The sequence below is a fragment of the Gallinula chloropus genome (assembly GCF_964237585.1).
Source record: "Gallinula chloropus genome assembly, chromosome: 2".
NCBI lineage: Eukaryota > Metazoa > Chordata > Aves > Gruiformes > Rallidae > Gallinula > Gallinula chloropus.
This window is the reverse complement of record NC_140086.1, coordinates 135186167-135208441: the sequence shown is the minus strand read 5'-3', so window position 1 is coordinate 135208441 and position 22275 is coordinate 135186167.

Genomic DNA, 22275 nt, shown 5'->3' with positions numbered 1-22275 from the left:
AAATATAATAGAGTGATCACTTAGACGGACAAAAAATTACTTTCCAAGAGACATTTCCCATAGGTGTTGGTACACTTGTTCCCATTCGTACTGAGCGTTGTGAATGATCAGTTCAAAGGACAAGAATTAAAATATGTTCTCTGGGTTTTTTCCACTGCTGCTTGATAGAAAAGACATTCACACCCTTCTGTGCTGCCACTCAGCAGCACATAAAGAATGTTACGGCTTGTGTAAGTGTCAATTAGAGATAATTACAACCTCAGTGACCTGTCTTGCCACTAAAACACTTAGCAGACTTTATTCTGTCTTTACAACGTGGAGAGTAGGGGTACAATCCTGATCCCAGTGACACTGTAATAAATTAAGAAACACTGCACCAAAGCCAGCCAAATTACACCCTCATAGAGAGTAATGCAGGAAAGGAAATCAGATCCTTTGCCTATACATTTGCTCTGACTTTACAAATCTCTGAATTTTGTATCTTACTATTGAGAGTATTCAAATGCAATCATAACTGGACATAAGTCAGCCGATAGTTGTAATAAGATTCCATTGCTCTTCAGGCCAAACAAAAAAAAAAAGAAACTTTTGTTCTCTTTGAGAGAAAACTAACAGGAAACAACTATGTGGGAAATTCCTGTAATTTTTAAGCACTAAGAACTTTGAAAAAATACCCATACTTCTGTCATCTGAAGCTGTACTGAACTGTGGCTCATGCCTGAACTTTCAGAAGTGACACTGTGCACACACTGTATTGCTCCACAGCCTCAGGAGCTGGGACTGTCTATAAAAACAACCACCTAGATTTTCACTTAGCTCGGGTCCTGTCCTTCAGTGAAAGTACCCAATTCAGATATCAAGGATCAAAAACGTGTCCTCATTTTGTTCTTTATTCTCTGCAAGCCAGTGCCTCATAGTTTAAAATTTTCTATGCAGCAGGCAGTCCTTTCTCCAAATCAGCAAGCAGCCGTGGTCGTTGCCATTCTTAATTTCAGACAGTTCACTTGGCATTTCGTTGCTTGAAACCCAGAGGATGGTTTTTTCACTATAAATTAAACCAAGTGAATTTCCTGGCAGGTGTGTATAGTTCCTGTGAACGTTAACTGCCTGCTATTATTAGTGTGGCCATTATATTAACCACTGCATTTCTTTCCATTTGCATTTCAGACAGGAATAACTTCCTTAACTGGAAGTTTAATGCACAGAAGATTATTTTAGAGGAGGAGTTTGGGCTTCCTTTACTATTTAACAGTAACATTTCTGAAAATTTTCCTAACTAACATATAAATAAAATAAAATGAAGGATGTTAGCAGATTCATGTAGTCTTTCAGATGCATTTGCACCTTCCTCCACCAACATTGCTATTGTGTTTTGCAAATCAGTAGGCAAGGAACTTAATTTAAACATTTGTATCATATAAACATGCAGATATCTCTGAGAAATGGCTCTGAGCATTTTCACACTTCTACCGATTTCACTTTTCTGCAAGCCTAAGCTCTGGATGATGAAAAGGCCCCACAACTATAAGACACCATACAGGGCTGCCAAAGATTCACTGTATAATGATATCAAGATTTAGAAATAGCAAGAGAGCGATGCACACTAATAGCTAAGGACTATGAAGTGGAGATCCTCAATTCCTGAATTTTTTATATTCCTCTGAATCTCCCTTTTGGTTTTGGTTATATCATTTTAAGATCTGATAGCCTAGTTTCCTTCCATCCAGCAGCCTTTCTGTGCTCACTTTATATTCCTGTGACCTCATTTTCACATGTTGTAACTGAGTTCCCACTAACTTTGGTCCAAGATGCAGGCCATTAGTACCATGGAAAATCAGGAACCAGGCATTTACAAATGCACACTGCCAGCAACATTTTTGAAGTCAGTGGACATTCAGCTATTGTTAACGTTTCTGATCTCCCGCAACATTTTCTTCGGGTAAAAGGAGGATACGTTCTGCCTCATATGAATATTACATAGATTAATTAATGTTGCAGGCAATTGGAAAAGTATAAGGATTCAGTTATGGTTATCACAGTTATTATTCCCATTTAGTAACAACAAAGTGATTTAAAACTGACTTATAAAACATTCCCTTGCAAAGTGTAGCAGGCATTCAGTTCAAGTACACTTCAGACTCACTATCATAGTGACGTACGGAAATAGACTCTGTAGCTCGGAAGTTATAAAGCAGGTATGTTTATTGCGCGCAGATGCACGGGGGATCGCTCCACCAGAAACGTGCATACCCGAAGTAGCAAAACTGACCCATATTTATACAATCAAACAAGGTATATTCAATGAATGCCTATACATATTTATTACCTAAACGCCACCTACTCCTGCTTCACATGCTAATTAGCTTATCAGTTCTTCGCGCTTGCATAGATCCTTCCAAAGATTTTGGTCAAATATCTTCAGAATATGAGTGGTGGTCCCCTGATCTGGAATGCAATGTTTTCTGCAAGCTTGTGGTGTTCTCATTGGTCTGAGCTAATTTATGTCCCTGTTAACTATCTGTTTTCCTCTAGCAAGGAGATCTAGGGATGTAATTTATATCCTTGTTAGTCATCTGTTTTTCTTTAGCAAGGAGATAAATGACGTATCTGTGGTGGATGTCATCCCGCCCTCGAATACTTGCTCTTTATCTTTTCCTCGAGATAGTGTGAGACTCACAAGTAAGCCCTTCGTTGTGAAAAGAAAACAGACTTCCTCCTCCATAAGTTGTTTTCAATGGTTACCTGACTAAATTCTAAGAGCTACTTTCTATGACTACATATATAGCTGTAATTCCATGCCTGCATATCAATAGCTCACGGCTCAACATTTTCAGCATCAAAGTAAGTCACAGCTTAATACTTTAGCTCTCTTCTAGAAGCATTTGTATTTATGAACACAAGGTGAAAATGAGGGCTTTTTTCTAGGTAACGACCACTTCTGGATGCTGAATTGGCAACCCAGATAGTTGTATATGTGGCAGGAACACAAAAGAAAATAAAGCCAGGCATGCCTGCTGTTAGAGCAGTCTGGCTATGGTTTTCTAAAGTAAGGCAAGGTAGCCAGGATTCACATTAAATCTGCTTTTTAAGCCCAAAGTTTCTGGTTCTCGTCCTAATTCTGACATCAGACTGTTTTGTGGCTACACACTCAGCTTTCTGCATCCCTGTCACAGGAGTCAGTCACTAAAATGTAACTCACCACATTTGCAAAACATCTCTGGTCTACTTCAGTGAAAGACCTGAGAAAGACATAAAATTATTCTGAAGGTTCACACACATTTTCTACATGATACTAAGCTGAAATGCTAAAATTTAGTCTCAGACTTCAGTCAGAGCATCAAATTTTTCTACGGAAATATTGTAGGATGAGGGTCACAGCTGTTCAATGACAAATTCAGAAAAGCAACTAAAGATAAAAAAAATACTTTAAAAATTATCTTTCTAATGTTATCTGCCTGGTTGGCAGTCATCTTTATGATTTTTCTTAATTCTTCTCTCTCCTTCCATTAGCTCTTTCCCAATTTTTCACTGTAAGCCACCTCTTCTAAATACTTTCAATATACAATATGAATTTCAGCTTACAATAATATATCAAGAGATATTTTTTTGTCATTACGTAGGTCTGAAAAAAGAGTCCCAGAACATGGTGAACAGTGTTTGTCACATTCAATCATATTTGACAACGTCTCAGTTAATGACTGTATTTGTACACTTTTTATTGAAATTAGAGAACAAAAGGTATCTCTCTGACCAAGCATACTGAAGAAAAGGCTAAATACCATCCTGGATAAAACCAGTTGATGGGATAAAAAGAAATATTCAGTAATCTCAATGAAATAGGATCATTTTCTTTCCAAAATTAAAGTCTTCTGATAATTTGCAAAATTAACTGTAATGACAGTCACACTCATACACCTGCAGTAGAAGATGCAAGTTGTCCGAAATGCAGTGGGCAGCTGGTAGGTGAAGTCATGGGAGAAGTGCTAATCATATAAGTAACAAAAGCCATGTATGGGAATTTACCATAGGGACCTTGTACAGAGCAGGCAGTAACTGAGTAGGTAAGGACTGGCCCTGTCCAGGCTGGAATTCCAAGAGTAGATATTTATTATTTCTTACATAACTTGTTTATTATTTTATCATGTTGTAAATAGTCTCTTTTAAGAGCGCTCAGTCAGATCTAGAACACTTGACTACATTGCAACTAATTTGGATAAGAAAAGATTCTGATATTTAAAACTTAAACTCAATCTGTTTTCAATCATCACTGTTTAAAGGATTTTAAAACACATTTTCCCTATATTTTTTCCTTCACCTTATTGTTTTGGATAACAATAAGAACAATAAAAAGGTAAAGAATAATCCTTTGCAGTTTCCAGCCCTCTTAACACCAGAAAGGAGAAATAAGGCTGATATTTATATAGGAATTTCTAGCAATCTCAGTCTGATGAACAAACTCTTATGGTAATGATTGCTAACACTTTAAAACCAAGACATAAACAAACAAAAGAGTTAAGAACCCTCAACAACAAAAGGAAAGTGCTCATTAGGGAAGCCATTATAAAATGGCTTGTCCAGGATTGCCATAGTTCACAGCTGCACCCTTCAAAAAAGGCTAGTTATCTTTAATTCTCTCCCTGCTTTCAAAGGCGTGCTGTCTGAGGTCTCTGTAAATAGGCAGCCCTCCACTGGATGCAAATTAACAGGTTATAGCTAGTGTCAGAGAAGCTTATACAGTTAAGTACTGTTTCATATCAAACGGCTACTTTTCTAGGTGCAAAAATGAAAGCATCAAGAATTAAATTAAGGCCTTACACAGAATGCAATAGCAGAGAAGACAACCAAGAAAAAACCTGAAAACAAGGCCAGGGTTGTAAACACTGCAAACACTTAAGATCCAAAATGGTTGCAAAAAGTGCTGCAGAACTTTTAATAAGTGTAAATTTAGCCATCTTGTTAAACCAAGGATATTAGAACTATGGTTTCTAACTTGAATAGTTTCAAAAGGCATATACCGTTATTTGTTTGAGACAATGTCTTTTATGGCAAGTTCATAGTACATGTCAACCTGAGCACAAAAAAATTATCGTGACATTTTGAGAGAAAATAGCTTTTTTAAATGGCCATTTCTCAGTTCAAAAATCTCAATAATTTACCAGTTCCAGACTATCGCTTAAAACACCTGCTTTAAAAACAAGTATTTAAAAAATAATTTCTTATATATGTGAATTGTAGAGAGACATAAAGAATGAAAACAAATAGCTCTATTAATTGAAAATGGAAGTATGAGCTTTCACTTATTAAAAGAGGAATTTTTTTTCTTGCTTTGGTGATTTTTCAGAAAATGTGTATGGAAAAAATTTCTTTTATTACCACAGTTTTGGAACATTAGGAAAAAAAGAAACTCTGCATGATGGATCTCCTTTCTGAAATTCCTTTCCTACCTATTTCAGTCAGTCTAACCAATTGTCTCAATTATCTCTAGCGGAAAAAACACATAAACCTTTCCTGCTAATTTGTCTGCTTACATTTATTAGTTGTGAACTTAATAGTGATAATGTTAAATGTAATACAACCTTAAAAATACCTAGTTTCTCTTCTGCCTTTAAAAAAAATTAAGACTGACATTTAAGATTATTAACAACCACAAATAATCATGGTGTATAGGGAAATACCTCATAAGAATCAAAATGTTGTTTAACCTAAAAGCAGCAATTCTGTAGAGAAATTTTCCAGAAACCCTAGCCATCTTTTAGGATTAGCATGTAGTAAAATGATGTCAAACACTGGCTAAATATTTTCAAACGTTATCTATTTAAAGGAATTCATTGTTTAGTGTACAGAAATTTGCTTACAACATTAAGTTGCTGTGAATGGCAAAGTCCCATTGAACCCGATGGGCACAGGAAAAATAGGAAATTACACATATGACTTTAAGCTGAGTTTAGTCAAGACAAAGATCCTCTGTTAGTGCTTTAAACCTCTCCTTTCTTTGGCTGACTCAGTGTGTGGAGTCTTCTGAGGTTTTCGTCACTTAACACTCCAGGGCCAGGTGGCAAAACAAAAAGGGATACACAGATGTCTAAAGAAACAGACTAGTTAGAAAGAGGCTGGTTCAGCCATGCAAATCCTCTGAATACGAGAAGACCAACTTCAGCAAAGCTAATAATCAAGTACACAACTGCAACGAAGTGAGAAGGAAATTAGAAGGGTAAAAATGGATTTTGAAGAAAAAAAAAGATTTCTGAAAACCAATACCATGAAAATACATCTGGAAGAAGACGACTGCAATAGAACCAACAGGATCTTCTAAATCTTCACAAAACAATGAGAGAAGATAAGAATACTGCTGACAAGTTAAGTGACTTTTTGCATTAATTTTCACTCAAAAATTTTGGGAAGATTACTATTAAAGCTGCCCTTTTCTGATATATAACAATGAGATTTTACTAAAACCATACATGCTAAGAAAAGTTTCCTGCAACTTCACGCATTAAAAAAAAAAATATGTTTGAAACCTCAAAACTGCAAAGCACCAAATTTTCCCAATAGGTATTCATTATTCCATAAAAACAGAGGAGAAAGAAGCAGTACCTCATATATTTAAAGAAATGGAACTGGAGATCATTCAGGGTTTTTATCTATATTTAGAAGCTTGTCTGAAATGTGTTATTGAAAAGAAGAAATTTCACAATACAAAAGTGCTCAGATCGTCATATTTTAAAACAAAAAAAAAGCTTCAGGATTCTTTACACATACTAAAATGTAAGTAAACCAACATAATTTCTTTAGACTTTGGAAGTTCTGATTCCTCAGGAAAGGAAGCTAAATAGTTTCATACAGGTATGGGATTAGGATCAAAAAGCACCTAACAGGAAAAAAAAAAACAAAACTACAAAGAAAACAAACAAAAACCCAAAAACAAGTGAATAAAAAATACCACAACAAAACTAGTTTAGAATAATACAGGCAGCCTCCATTATGGAAAAATATGTAAAACGATTGACTGAACATCCTTAAGGTTTCACTTGCTCTTACTAGTGAACTGGAAGGGAGGGCAATGAAGCTGAAATCTGAAAAGTACAAGAAAAAAAATTCTGTAATTCAGGTAGAATGAGGACTATGAAGGATCTCTGAGGGAGTAAATGAACTAGATGAATGAGTAGCATGACAGTAAAATTTATCAGTGCTGATAACACTGGAGGGGACTACCTGAAAAATGCAGTGCACGATGCAGCTCTCTAAATTAACTATATCTAAATTAACCAATGGAACACTTACCATTCTTCAGGTATCTTAGCAGAGGTCATTGTTAATGTGCTGCTGCAATCATAAAAAGTAATGTTACAACAACCTGAATGATGATGGAATGGACAATATAACACCTTTATTTAAAGCAATACTATTCACCAGGATACTGTCCATAAAAAAGTATAGTTTAAAAGGAGATGTGACAAGTATGGTGAAAGAAAAAAAAATCAGGTTTAAAGATTGGGAAGATTGGAAGAGTTGTATTCAAAAGAATATAAATAGCAGAAAGAATCCACATAAAATAACAACCAGGTTTAGACACATGTGTTACAAATAGCAATGTGAAATATAAAATTGTGTTTTTTCTAATATAATCTGAGAATAAAGAGACACTCAGTTTTTAAGTGAAAGAGTCTGAATTTGAAAAGCACTTCTTCATATACTATGAGAAAAACCAGAAAAAGCTTTCCCAGCAAAAATCAGTAACTCAAAAAAAAAAAAAGGAAAGTTTTGCTAATCAAGAGTATTTAATGATACTAGCAATTTTTAAAAGGGATATTTATTATTTCCTTTGTGCATTAACTCAGACTGTAACTCTTAGAGATCAGTGAGAAAAGGAGGCTTCCTCAGACTAGTCAACCTCAGAGCTATTTTAAATTTCTCTTCAGTATTTGAGCCAGCCACATTCAGAGATGTATATGACCTTTCATGGTCATTCCTACATTCTGATGTTTCATTATAGCATATAAATAACAATGGATGGAGAGGAGAATCAAAAAGAAGAGATAGAAATCGCAGAAAAAATATATTTATATTGAACAGTAGCATTTTTCATTTTACTGAATGAAAACTAGTTCCTCTTTTCCAGAGCACCATGAAAGTTAATGTCTTCTATCATAAAGAATAGAGGCCTTGAAATGTGCCAAATTAAGGATAAGGACAGAGTTTAAGCATACCATGCTCATAAGGAAAAAAAAGAAGTTTTATTTAGTTGCTATTAAATTGTGGGGCAGTGTTACGGTATATATTTATGTTTTAATGTTGGTTTTCATAGCATTAAAACCCACATATATTACATAAAGCAAAACAATCAAGTATTAAGACCTAATCCAAATCTACTTAACCTTCACTGACGTTGTATAAGTGAAATAGTCTTTGTATCCAAGAACATGTGACCATACCACCAACAGAAACTTTTCTTTCCAGCTAAGAGCTTTAAAAAAACACAAATTCTTGCTTCCACATACTGAGATTATTTGTTAGTTAACATCTGAAATGTTAATGAGACCTAAGTCTTTTTGAAATTTAGACCTCTATGGCAGTCCTATTCTAAACTGCACAGTTTTGTGATTGTTTTTGCACTGTAGTGATGAGCCTCACATCTTCTTTAAGACCAGTTCACTCACATCTGCGTGGATTGCCAAAGACCCCATACACCCAAAAAGATTACTAAATCTTCTTTACTAGCACAGAAATATAAGCGTTCACACCCATCAGCCCTCTGTTTTGTTGTTGGGGAAACTATGAAGAGTTAAGTATTTGCTGTGATTTAGCTAATGTCCTTTCACCATATAAAATGCAATCCAATTCATTGTGTATGTGCTTGTAAGGGAATGAGACGCAAATGATTTGGTACTAAGACTTTTTTCTTCATTTCATGTTGCTAATGCTGTCTCTGGAGAAATAAAGAGGTTTTTTCTCTTATTTCTTATAATGGGAATCTAATGAGAACTTTAATTAGTATCATGAATTTTCCCCTTACTTTCTAGAATTTAAAGTCATCATTCACTATTTCTCAGTCATGGTTTCCTATTGTATCTCTGTCATGTTATTTCTCTAATTTACACAGTACTGTCTTGTTTTAGATTTTGGTTAACCCATTTTATTGCCATAGTAACTGGAATCAAAGTGACCAAGAATCATCAGATTCTTATTAGTAGCAACATAGATCAGTCATTGAGTGGAATATTTTCTCAGTTACAACTGTGTGTAAAGGCAATAGTAGAGAGGGCTTGTCTCAATTCAGTGTATACCTGAAATGGCCACTGAAAAATAGTCTACCTCTGCTACCTTTAGCCAATTTGGAAAGAATAGTTTTAGCTTTCTTCCTGCATTTATTTCTATAAAATGTTGCATTCCTTTTGAGATCAGATTTAAACATTTTTTTATCAGAAATTGTAAGATCCTGATCTTTCTGATCCAGACCCTGTTCAAGTTAAGCTCTTAACATTTACAATAATCCTATTTGACGGCCCTAGTCCCACAGACACCACACAGCTTTCTGGAAGTCTGGACTATATTTTTATTTGTCCTGCAATACACGGGTGTGGTGGTTTGACCCTCTCTAGAAGCCAGACGCCCCCCAATATCAGTCTATCACTGGACAGGGAAGAAAATATATATTGGGGGGATTAGGCATTGAGACGAGGACAGGGAGAGATCATTTCACAATCAGTGTCATGGCCACAGACTCAACACAGAATTAAAAATAATTCCTAATTTATTACACTCAACACACACAGAAACCAGAGTAGGATAATAAGAAGTGAAATCAGATCTTAAAACACCTCCCTTCTTCTCAGACTTAACTTTATTCATGATTTTCATTCCCTTTCCACTCCCCCCCACACCCCAGCAGGGTGTCATTGCAGGGGGAGGTGGGGGGCACAGAGGGAAATGGGGGTTTTGGTCAGTTTCTGATGATTTGTTTTCCTTCTTGGGGCTGGGGGTGTGGGATTCTTCACACCCTTTCCCTGCTCTAGTGTGGGATCTCACCCATGGGAGACAGTCCTACATGAACTTCTCCAACATGAGTCCTTTCCCATGGGGCTTCAGCTCTTCACCAGCTGCCTCAGTGTGGGTCACTTCTATGGGGTGCATCATAAAATCATAGAATGTCTCTCAGTTTCTTAGGCCCAGACTGGTCCTCCACAGGGTCACAAGTTCCGCCAGCAAATCTTCTCCGGCATGGGTCTCTCTCTTTCCATGGGCTGTAGGTTCTCTCAGGGGCTTGCTCCAATGCAGGTCACAGCATCTTCCATATGTCTCCACCTGCTCGAGTGTGGGGCCTCTCCACAGGCTGCAGGTGGGGTCTCTGCTCCCCATCATCTTCCATGGGCTGTGGGGGGACAAGCTGCTCCACCATGGTCTTCTCCATGGGCTGCAGGGGAATCTCTCTCTCCGGCACCTTCAGCACCTCACCTCCTCTCGCTCCTTTTTCACTGACCTTGGTGTCTTCAAAGTTTCTTACATTTTCCCACTTCCTTCTCTGGTGGCAAAAAGTAGCTGCTTCTACTTTTTGAAGAAGAAATAAAATTTCTTCTAAACGTGATTCTCAGAGGCACTGTGACCATAACTGATAGTCTCGGCCTTTGTCAATGGCCAGTCCATCCCTGAGCCCAGCTCATGTTTAGGCTGTCAGGCCTAGGGGAAGCTTCTAGCTGCTTCTTGCAGAAGCCACCTCCACAGCCCCCCTCCTCCACCAGAACCTTGCCACACAAATCCACAACGAGACACACCTTATATTCCCATCTTTTGTGCTGTATATTTCATTATGCTTTTGCAAATATTGTACTGCACATCAAAGCCCTGTCCCAGAAGATGCTTTTATTCATTTCCCCTGTTTGTTTGTTTATTTTTATTATTATCTTCCTGGCACAGTATGCCGCTAAGAAACTTCAGAACGGAAACTCTCAGCAAAACGTGTGTGTTAATGAGTAGGATTCAAATAGACCATGGTTCCCAGCTCTGATATTGGCTTTCTGAAAGATCTTAATTTATGTCCTCTGCTCCTCTAGCTGCAAAATGAGGGCAAGCATATTGATTTCTTATGCTGAGCACTTGAGATTTACTTAAGAAAAATCACCATTCGAAAGGCACTTGATGCTGATGATGTTAAACAGTATATGAAAGAGTGCCAGCATATTGGGGATCATGTACCTGACAAATAAGCTCTACATTTTTGTTGTTACTTTTCTGGAATATATATTTCATAGTCACTACAGAATGAGAAGCCACTGCTAGTAAGTCCAAGAAAAACAGTACAGAGTAGCAGATTTTCCAGTGTTGTGTTGCAATTTTAGAAATTCTATGTACTGTTTTCCACAGGGAGGCTAGCAAATAAAAAATAAACTGAAGCTGGCAATTAGAGAAATTTAGCTGAAACTTGTTCAGCTTATTAAGCATTTAATTTTGTGTATAAAGTGAGAAGTCATTAGCACTTTTATTATCCTGAATGTAAGAAGAATAAATCTTCTGGAAAAGAGGCTGTACTACTGTCTTTAAAAGATTTGGTATTCCTGTGCTTTCCTGAAATGTTTATACAGCCAGACTAAACCTGCAGTTTGACTTCATAAAACAACTACCAATTGGTGAGATCAATTGCACAGGTGGCTTGAAAAAACCACAGTTTTTCCTCGCTGTTCACTTTGAAACAAAGCTTTTGTTTCTGTTTCAAAGGTTGGACTGACTGCTGTAAAAAGGATCTCTGGTAAAACACTGTTTAATGGAAGGTCTGAGAGAACAAAATCAACTGGCATCCTCCAGCAAGGAGGGCTTGCTCTAGTCAAATGATGCTACCCACCTCACTGCTGCCTTGGCCTCCCAAGACACTTGATTTATCTCTGAACACACAACAGGCTGATCTCATCTGAACACCGTTGGGCTGTGGTAGTTGCCTTTACATCAGAGTGGGGTTGTAAATCCCCAACTATGCAAGTGTTGGATAGACTTCTTAGTTACAAAATACTCAGAAGACCAAATTAATTTTTAAAGCACACTAAAATCTGTAAATCAACATCAAAAATCTTCAAAAACATTACATTTGGATAGAGAAGGGGTGTATCAAGAAAAATGTGGCCAGTAGGTCAAGGGAGGTTACCCTCCCCCTCTTCTCTATACTGGTGAGGCCTCATCTAGAATATTGTGTGCAGTTCTGAGCTCCCCAGTTCAAGGACAGGGAGCTACTGCAGAGGGTACAAAAAAAGGGCTACAAAGATAATTAGTGGACAAGAACATCTTTCTTAGGAAGACAGGCTGAGGGATTTGGGACTTTTTAGCCTAGAGAGAAGACTGAGGGGGGAATCTTACTTGAGGGGTGGATGTCAGGAGAATGGGGTCAGTCTTTTTTCAGTGGTCATCAGTGACAGGACAAGGGGCAATGGGCACAAATTTGAATATAGGAAGTTCCACCTAAACATGAAGAGGAACTTCTTTATTGTGAGGGTGCCAGAGCACTGGAACAGGCTGCCTAGAGAGACTGTGGAGTCTACTTCTCTGGAGACATTCAAAACCCACCTGGATGCTGTCCTGTGCAACCTGGTCTAGGTGGACTAGAGGATCTCCAGAGGTCCCTTCCAACCCCTGTCATTTTGTGATTTTTGTGAGACGTATTGAGGGTTTGAATTTAAATTATATTAGATTAAGTGATTTCAAGTAGATATATGTTTTAAGAATATAAGAAAGATGGTCTAAAGACTGGGATTTTTTTCCTCTTGCTACAAGGTGTTTATCATTTGAACTACAGAAATGAGCAAGCTGATGCAGAGTCTGGTGTCTTATCCTAAAAAGCCACAAAACTTCTGTTAATAAGGTGCCTATAGCAGTTTATTCCTTCAGGTAAGAAATTTGAACCTAGTCCAAGCTACTAATACTATGAAGTTACTAAGTCTGACTCTTCATGGGTCACTTCCATTCACATACAACTTGTTAAATGGTGGAGTAAATGAAAGGAGAATTGGATGAGCTGCCATTTCCAAATTATACTAAGATCAGCTTACTTTGCAGTAGTCGGTTAGAAGTACTATGATAGTTAACACTTGGTCTCTTAGATCTTGGTCTCTTAGATGTATCAGCAAAAAGGAAAAAAGAGTTCAGGTCTTCACAGCAATTTTAAGGAGGTAAATAGGGACAAAATATGGTTGTCTTGGTGAAGCTGTATTTTTTCACTGTCTACCCTTTCACTCTGTAAGGCCTTTCTTACCTAAGGCTGTCATGGAGGCATGTTGTGTTAGCACACAATTCACTTTAAAGTGGAAAAATAAACAATGCTAAAAGCTTTCCCTTCAGGTATTTCACTCTGTAGTTCAGAAGCAACAGATCACTAATGATTTCCTGCTGTGGCTGCACCCATGGCCATTGCAGAGTGACACCAGGAGCTGCAATTTGCAGCTTCAGCAGATTGTGACAGGTGCAGGTCTGGTAGTCACATAAGAATGTATTTGCACTTGATAGCCACAACATGAATCCCTCCTTGCAACCTGGACAACACTTAAAAGGATCCCTGGCACAAGGAGGAAGGAACCTCAGAACATTGTATATACCAATGGTGAAACTGTGACAAGGACTACCTTGCTGACAGCTTATAATCACTTCCCCTAATGCGTTTTCTCTTTTGCTAAGTCAAAGTTTCAGTGCACATGCGCCTCAAAATCTCCTTGGAAGGAGATTGGATTATTCCACCAATGAGCATATTTGCAGTCAGAATTTCATCCTATTTTACCTCTCTATAAACAGGAATTTATTCTTTTTCTCTTAATTGTCTCTATTATTAAACAATTATATTTATGCAATTAGACTATAGAGGACCATTCTTAGTGCCTCTGTAATTCCACCGTGGGACATTCTCCTCAGTTTACGTGCAGAATATCATATCTTTCAGCTAACAAGTGGCCCATAACAGTGTAAAAGGTCATTCACAGCTCTCAGAAGTCACAGTATGGACTCCTATTGATTTCAGAAAATTTTATGTTGATTAAGCCCTTGGAGAAGTTTATCCTGCTCTCATGCAAATCAGCAGCAAAGCTACTGTGCATCAGTGTCAGGCTGAGAAGCAGATTATTTTGCTACTCTACAACTCAATGCCTTTGCAGGCAAAAAGTAAATAATATTTTTTTCCTTTTTCATACAATATTACAATTTCATATCTAATCAGTGATCCATCCAATCTCTAAAACTCATCTTGAACACCTGTCTACTGAAAACTCTCCTCTATTTACTGTCTATACATTTGGATTATCTTCCCATGGATGTATTTGACTGTCCAAGCTAAATTTGATTTTTTCTTTTTTTCTTAGCCTAAATCCTTGGCATTTCTCTTCTTTCATTGCTGTTCACAATGATCAGGAAGACTATATTGTAGTATTGCTTTACAGAGCATTCAACTGAAATCACAACCAATTATTATACAAGAAAGTATTTTAATTTATTAGCCTTTAGGAACAATTTTTAGGCTTTTGTGTGCATTATGATGTTCCATAATTCACTGACTTTTAACATTTCCCTCCTGAAGGAATCTGGTCTACTCGACAGGAAGCTTTAATTGGAGAAGAAGAATCTGCAGAGGTAAAAAAAACTTGTTCTAATAGGAGTCAGATTTTACAATGAGAAGGTTGAAATAGTGCAGGGAGAAAGCTGCTCATTACCGGAAAAGTGTCTGAATCCCAAAGTGTATGTATTTCACTGAAAAAAAAAATGTTGCCAGAGAAGAAAACTCAGAATTTATGAGCTACTAATTGCAAGTTAACAGCTAATAGTAGTTTTCCTTTGAAAGTATTAATGAGAGCATGGAATATTTATTATCCTTAATGTTACTAAACTAAAAACTGCAGATAAAATTATTATCATAAAAGCTAAATTGTTATAATTCAAAAAGGGTTGCAAATCTTTAATTTTATGCATTGGTATACATCTGTGTAATTTCAAAAAATTCGAACAAGACCACTGACTCTCCTGGCACTCATGGTGTCATAGGAGGTTTGGATACAACGCGACGTTTTGCACGATTTCCAACTTTAGATTTCTGTTTGGATGCCTGAAGCCTGAATCTGATTTCACTTGTGTAATTTTAACATAACTTGCCACGCAGTCTAAATATTCATGATAGCAACAGGAGCTCCTGCTGTACTGGTTGTAGAGTAATATAGTATCTTCAGAACATCTATTTAAAGACACTTGGCATGTTATTTTTTTCCAAGTCTTATTCCTGGTGCTTGTTAGAAAATATTAACATTCTAGGATGTACTGGACTAATGGCACTGATCTTGTCCATCTCCAAAATCCCAGGTATTCTAGCTAGATTTCTTTAATGTCTCCCTCATGATGTTTTCTATTAGATCATCTTAGGAGACTTCATTACATCAAATAATCCGTTTAGTTCAATTGTAAAGAATAAAATGCAATTCCTGTTAGCAAGATCAGGTAGTGCAGTAGGACTGAAGGAATATGAGTGTTCACTGTGTGCTATCTGACCTTCCCTCTCAATCTGACTCATTTGGTATATCACTTTTTCTCCTGCATCTCAGAGGAACAGCATCTTTGAGGCTGGCACTGTCATTCACTATGGACAGTGTCCAACACACTGAGATCCTCATTTATCTAAGGCCTCTTGCCACTTCAACAGATAAACAGCACATTGTGATAGGTCTGCAGTTTAAAAGTACTTGTATGAAGGTGCAGGAATCAAGGGCTGAGGCAAGCACCAGAGTCCTCAACAAAGAAAAAGAACTTTTTTACCAAGGTGAGGTCATGAGCATACAGAGAACATTTCTCAGAAACTAAAGAAAACAAGGACAGAAACAGTGGAAACTCTGCACCTAAAAAATTAGAAACAGATAAAATAAAAAAGATTAAAAGGCCACTATTAGTAGTATTCATATAAAAGCTGAGACTAAAAGTCTCAGCATCAGAGAATTGTGTTCCTTCCATAAGGAAGTACAAAAAGGAACCAAGTGTAGCAAGTCTTAGCGAATTGTAATGTTGCATACCTGTATTTCCGTATGTTCTTATCTGTGGCCTGTCTGCTTTCAGAATGCATTAATGAATAGTGCAGCGTCCATACCTATTAAAGGAAAGCAATAAATAAGAGCAACTCAACGTAGGAAAAACAGTCATCCCCAAAAAGAAGGTCAAACAAAAAAAAATTCCCTTGGAAAATGGATTGTCCTAAGTTTACAAGGCAAAAACTAGAATTTCAACTGCTTAGGTGAGATCAGGAGGCCATTCCAAGTATTCTCCTCCAGGACTTTCCCTGAGGCAAAACCTTCTCATTCCATGCATGATCCCATGAGTGAAATTTCTAAAAGGTTTAGATCATCCTGTTCTACCTAACACCTTGATTTCCATATGTATCCCAGCAAGCCTGAAGAAGACCGGGGTGAGGGTTGCTGGCAAGAATGTTTTCTTCACAGTATCGACAGCCAATTCAAACGCATGCTTGTGCTGCCAGTAGTGTGTGCCAGGAAGAATGCATTTACAAAAAACCACCACCATAATCTAAGAAAAGACTGTAGATTAAAAATACAGAATATTTTTTTTCTGGCTAGTCTGTTAATTCCTCTACAAATATTTTATTTTCTCTATGGACAAGAAAGTATTTCCTTACAAGAGTTTTGGGGCGACTGTTAACTCCTACCAGGCACTGCTTCCTAGTTACTTAAGCTGGATAGTTTGTCATACCTTCATATCTGCTCTGAAGTAAAATAGAAATTTAACTAGACAGATGGATGGTTAATTTAAGAAACATTCATCATTCATCATCAACACTTACTCTCAAGGTTGAGTAAATCGAATAATTATTAGAACAGACATTCCAGGTAGATTTGTGCAGTGCTTACATACGAAAGCAATTTATTTTTTTTTAATGAGTGGAAGGTCTGTTCCATCACTTACACTCTCCACTCTTATGGCAACAAGATCCAACATGCTCTGTTTCTAATGGTATAAATCCATATACTGGGATGTTGTGACTGTACTGAGACTGCTACAAAAATTTCTCAGTATAAATCCTATAATAAAATTTCTAAAGTTGTTAAACTCATATGGAAGGAAGGTACATGCCCATTCTTAGCGTTTTTTTCTGTGTTTAGACACAGATATGAACTTTTTTCAAGATTCATCAAAAGCTGAAATTTTCCTGCAATGGAAACATGAAAAGGGGAATATTTTATGCTGGTTTCCATTTAAGAGGAACTCTTTAAAATAAATGCAATATCATTCTTACTATTTTCTCTAGGCTCTCTGGAATCTTTTACTTCACATGTCTCTGTTCCCCTTCTTCACTGAAGAGCAACAACAAGCCTTTTCTCAATGCCCCATTGTGTTATACTTCACTGTTGGTTCTTTTCACATGCTTTTCTCCCTATTCTTTTATTGTGCATAAGCTTCCTTCTGAAGAACAGTTGTTACAAAAGGGAACAACAGATCTGGAAAGACAGTTAATTGTGCCCTGAACAGATCAATTAATTCTGACTGAATAGGAAAAGATCTGGCAAATCTTGCACTTTAAATAGATGGTTTCGCAAGATGTCTACTGGGTAAGTATAAATCTCGACAATCTTCACTCTTTTTATATAAGAAAATCTTTAGTTTTTACTGTAACACAAGCAAACAGGAAAAGATAAAAATATTTAAATAGTGGTATGATAACTTTAAAAATAATTTTAAAAGGAGAAATATATGATGGACATAGAAAAAGATTCATTTGAAATAGCTGTTTACTCTTCATACTGTTACAAAATAGTCACTGAAAATTAGATTCTTGCTTCTTTAGCCTGTTATTTCAAACTAAAGAATTATGCATTTTATCTTAATCTGGTTTGTCATTCTTGAGTTTTTATTTTTTATCTGTAATAAAAGCATTATTTTCATGTCCCTCTACTCTGCCCTGGTAAGACCCCAGCTGGATTACTGTGTACTGCATACTGCAGTACTCCCCAGTACAAGACAAACATAGAGGTGTTGGAACAAGTCTAGAAGAGGGCCACAAAGATGATAAGAGGGTTGGAGCATCTCTCCTATGAAGACAAGCTGAGAGAGTTGGGCTTCTTCAGCTGGAGAAGGCTCTGAGGAGACCTTAGAACAGCCTTCCAGTACCTGCAGGGTCCTACAAGAAATCTGGAGAGGAGTTCTTTATCAGGGTGTCTAGGGATAGGACAAGAGTTCATGGGTTTAAACCAAAAGAGGATAGATTTAGATTAGACATTAGGGGAAAAAAAATTCTTCCCTGTGAGGGCGGTGAGGTACTGGCACAGGTTGCCCAGAAAAGCTGTGGCTGCCCCCTCCCTGGCAGTGTTCAAGGCCAGGTTGGATGGGGCTTTGGGCAACCTGGTCTAGTGGAGGGTGTCCCTGCCCATTGCAGGGGGGTTGAAAGTAGGTGGTCTTTAAGACCCCTTCCAACCCAAACGATTCTGTGATTCTATGTTCTGTGTCCTAGTCTTGTTATTCCAGGTTTTCAAATGTGGTATTTCTGTTTCAAAATATGTGTTATAGAAGTAGAGGGTAGAAAAACAATGATGGTGTGAATTAATGTACACATGTAAAATGTTTGCTATGTTTTCTATAGGTTTCTGTGGATTATGCTTCAATCTCAGATACGTGTGGTTTCATATGCTGTTTAAGCTATTTCTAAATCACTTTTGAATTACTGTTTAACCACCTTATATTGAATCTGGACTCCTCATAGTTGTTGGTGTATATACACTTCCAAAAGAGCAGCTGAAAGATGCTATCACAGTTGTTTTTTTATGAATGTGAAAACACAGCTTTGGGGATGGATTCAAGGCATTCAGTTGCACAATTAGACTTTGGATGGTGTGTGACACATTACAAACACGAACAGTTGGCCATACAATTCCTAAGTATCCGCTTGCAAACTAGTAAATTAATTCCTATTTATTGGCAGATGTTTCTGCATACCTCAAGAGCAACATGCATAAAAGTTTTCAAAATGAAAGAAAGGATTAGAAAATAGGGAGAAACATCTAAACGTGAGAGTGGAAAAAATAAGGACTTGAGTATTGAAATACTCATCTGAATAAAATTACTATGATTAGTGCAGGAAGCACTCTCCTTTAATACAGTTCCCTCTGGCAATTTTCCAAAGTCAGGTGTCTTAAGTTAACTGCACCACTAGGAATAGCTCTAGGACAAAGTATAATTCCAATGTTCTTATGAATCACAATTGGTTGGTTTTATTTTATTATTTTCTCTTGTCCATGGGGTGGAGTAATTTTTTTCCCATTTTCTGTGAAATGCTTTGCTTTTTTCTCCATTGTACTCTAAGTTCCTTTTTGTCAAGCTATGCCTTCTCTTGGTTTCCAGCTACCCCATTTACACTGGAAATTAGTGAATAATTTGCCCTAACAGCTTGAAAAAAATCTCTGCATATAGGGACTGAAGTCCAGCCTGTATTTTCTATGTAACAATTTAAAGGCTGGAGTAAGAAAAATGGTATTGTGAAAAATAAACAATAAAATATTATTTCAACTTTTTTTAATTGAGTTGGCACAGATGTAAGAAAACCCACCTAGGTAATGTGTAATAAATCAGAAACACTGTGTTTCAATCAATGCCATATACATTGGCCTTTGTCCTGCTTCTTTTTTCCCCCCCAAACCTTCTGGAGATGTGTTATTCATGCAAATCATAGCTGATGTATGTACATGGTACTTGAGAGAGTTCTGTTGAAAAGGAAGTGAATGAACTAGGAAGTGGGATCTTTATGAATTATCTAGATTCATAGCAGTGACTAGAGTAATTGAACTTTTTGACTGCAAAAGCATTGACTAGAGCTATACAGTAAAATCTCTCATAACCAACCAGAGTTGGAAGAAAATGAAATGGTATAAAGAACTTCTGAAATATTGATGTTGAAAGTGGGGTAGAATCCTTTATGTAAAGGCAGGTAGATGATTAACTGAACAAAAGAACTATCTTGCATTGCTCCCTGTATTTGAGAACTGAGAGGAAAACTGACACATCAAATTTATACAACAAAAGGAAAAGGTTTATCAGTATTTAAATAAATTATATAAAGACTATTATTAAAGCTTGAAAAAAACTACAGTGGTTAAAGGAAAAATAGTCATAGCATAAAGAAACTAAAAATGGCCAAGTTCAGCACCTAGTTAAAGTAGTCAGAAAAAATGAAAAGCAGAATTATGTTCAATGAGACAGCTCCCTTTCTTCTGCTTATAGATGTATATGAGTTATACTAAGATCTATATGGTATTTGTGAGTTTTTATTATTCTTTCCAATTGAAGCATTGCTGCAAATATTTAGACTTTTGCTACATATAATACTGTACAAAAAATTGTGTTAAACTCACCATTAGTTGCACACAGAAAAGTGCAGTACTTGGAGAAAGGAAATGTAGCTTCTATTTCTGTGTTTCCTTTAACATGTGGGATCTGGGACTTGCAGATCATCTTCTATAATGACCTACAGCTTACAGCACTTACCCATTGAGCAGGAGACACCGCTTTTCTTCCTTTGGGACAATATCCGTATTGAAGACAAAGTTGTCTATTCATGAGATTACATTCTTCTCTCCAGACACTATTAAAAGTAAGATAGAAAACACATTCTTTGAGACGAGGATCAGAATACCCAACCCTCCCATTTGCAAGCCCTAAGCACTGTAATGCAGCCTTCCATCAAGGCTCTTCCATTCCAGCCATCACAGAATATGGCTTGTGAACTAGGGCACTCCCTAGGAAGTGACAGGTCCTCATCTGTATACCTCAAAATAGAAGGGTTATATGGAAACAAATCTCTTTCTTTGTTGATTATTGCTTTTATGTAGAATTATTAACATTTTTATCTTCCTTCTTTAAAAATAATAATAAAAAAAACAATCTGTAATTTCTTACACCTTAAACTGGAGAACAAGTGTCCTCCCTGGCTGCCTGTTTGTGGTGGGTTGACCATGTCTGGCGAACTGGTTCCCAACATACTGGCCATATCATTCTCCCTTCTCAGCAGGACAAGGTGAGACAATATGATGAAAAGCTCATGGGTCAAGATAAGGACAGGGACTTATGAATTATTGTCACAGAAAAAACAGAATTGAGGAAAATAATTAAATATATTTCCAATAAATTATAATAGTGGGATAGTGAGAAATTAGAAAAAAACCTGACTACTCATTACCCTCCCTTTTCCTAGCCTGAACTTCATTCTCTGTTTCTCTACCTCCTCCCAGCAGCCATGCAGGGACACTGGGAATGAGGGTCATGGTCGGTTCATCACATGTTTTCTCTGCTGCTCCTTCCTCCTTAGCGGGAGGTCTCCTTGCACCGCTCCACTGCTCCAGCATGGGGTGCTTCCCATGGGCTGCAGCTCTTCATGATCTGTTCTAGCATGGGTCATTTCTAGGGCGTGCAGTTCTTCAAGGCTAGACTACTTGAGCATGGGTCCCCCATGGGGTCCTGCCAAAAAACCCTGCTCATTTCCACAGGCCTCAGTTCCTGTCAGGACCCTGCTCTGGTGTTCACTCTACATGGGGTCATAGCTTCCTTCAGGGCACATCAATATGCTTTGGCTTGGGGTCCTCCATGGACTTCAATGTTTCTGTTTGTGTTAGAGCCTCTACAACCTTCATCTCTCTCTTTACAATCAGCTTTTTCTCAAAGCATCAGCAGTGCTCTGCAAATTGTCTAAAGTTTCAGGGACAGCAACAAACTTTCAGATATCTCCCCTCTAGTAGCTTCTCCACAGGAGGATTGCTCAGTGTCCTTTTCAAGCTTCTCAGTAATACAGTATATATTAAAAAAAATCAATTTGAAGAATAAATACATTTTCATGTTTCATATAGATAGAAAAAAGAGAGATGAGCTCCACATAAAGGTGATTGAAAAGTACCCAAGGTGATTAGGGCTCAGTAGTGCTTGAATGTTTTCAAGCAGCTCTGACCCATAAAGGAGAGTTGGTCCTTCACAGAACTTCATGGAAGGCAGGTGGCTATAATACTGGTGAAATCTGTAAAACACAGCACATGCTTATCTAGGCTGCTACTGATTTCAATAGCTAGCTGGAGTTAAAAAGAAATGATAAAATCATGTAAAGATAGACGCTGAAAACAAAGCCATTCCTATTTTCAGAGATGAGCGGTTCATGATAAAGAGTTATATAGGAACTTACCAAAACAAAATTTCTACAGCTCAGTGAAGTATGAATAAAAACTTGGAAGGGAAAGCAAGGACAGAAATGGATAACAAAATAGGAGGGAAGGGAAGGGAAGGGAAGGG